Raw genomic sequence first — 1,302 nt, 5'->3', positions numbered from 1 at the left:
CACTGACGCTGTCGGCGGGGTTTGCAGGTGGTTACTGCCCCCTGGTTGGCGCTCGCCACCGCCCACACCCACCACTGACACTGTCGGCGGCGTCTGCAGGCGGTCACCACTCGCTACCCCGACAATGACACCACCAGCAGTGTCTGCAGGTGGTCCACGATTGCTGCTGGCCATCACCAACATTGCTGGCAGTGTCTGCAGGTGGTTGCTGAGCCCTGAACAGCACCAGCAGTGTCTGCGGGTGGTCACTGACCCCTGGCCAGCGCTCACCACCACCCCCACCCACCACTGACATTGCCAGCAGCATCTGTGCGTGGTTGCTGACCCCTGATTGGTGCTCACCCCCACCACTGACAGCGCCAACGGCATCTGCAGGAGCTCCTGCTTAGCACCGCCGCGCTCCTGCCACCACCTCCACTGTGCCCCCTCAGCCGCTGGGGGCACACGTTCATGTTAAAAACCCGTCAGGCTGAGGAAGTCTATGCAGTTGGTGATCAAGACTCGTAGTAGAAATGATATCTTTCACTAGACCGACAAGATTTTTGAAAAATAATTTTGTGCTCTTCCTGGAGGGAATGAAAAGTAAAGAAGCCAGACGCTGGGCTGGGCTACAGGCAAGACAGGCGGTCAGTGAAGATGGAAATTGAGGAGTCAGTGGGTGAGAGACAGGCTGGGTGGGAAGGGGAGGGGAGAGAAGGGGGATGAATGTAGCAGTTAAATAGTGGAAAGGTACCTGGGGAGTCAGATGTCAGGCAGGTTATAATGTGTCAAAAATCCAATGTCTATATTTAGTCCATGATTTTTTGTATCCAGGCAGTTAATGAAGTGAAGTTCATGGGCTTGTCTCTGAGAAGTGTTTTGTAAGTTCCTTTTGAGGATTAGAGAGAGTGGTTTTCTTGTGAGAAATGTGGCATCGTGGGGACCCCCAAACACCCCTGGGTGTCTCTCTCCCCTGGGTGCCCTGATTGCAGCCCCGCAGCACTGTAATGCACAGGGCCCAGCACACAGCTGCACCCAGGATCCTGGGAAGGGGGTGCGCCTATAACAGCACCCATCTTTCAGCAGTTGAAAAGAAGCTACAAGTCTTATTGCTGTGCTAGGAGACCTGTCCCAGGGGTGCCAACCCTGCAGGAGTCTCCAGGAATCAGATATACATCTCTAGGAGTCCCCTGGGAGATGAATGATGAGGCACTCATTCAAATAAAAATTAAATGTTGAATCCAATTTATGCAGTAGTCCAGTGGGTTTTTAAATGTAATAGTAACATGCATTTGCCTTCATGATGTAAAGTCTATGCACCAT

Source organism: Alligator sinensis, unplaced genomic scaffold (assembly GCF_000455745.1).
Source record: "Alligator sinensis unplaced genomic scaffold, ASM45574v1 scaffold656_1, whole genome shotgun sequence".
Lineage (NCBI taxonomy): Eukaryota > Metazoa > Chordata > Crocodylia > Alligatoridae > Alligator > Alligator sinensis.
Note: the sequence above shows the minus strand (reverse complement) of the source record.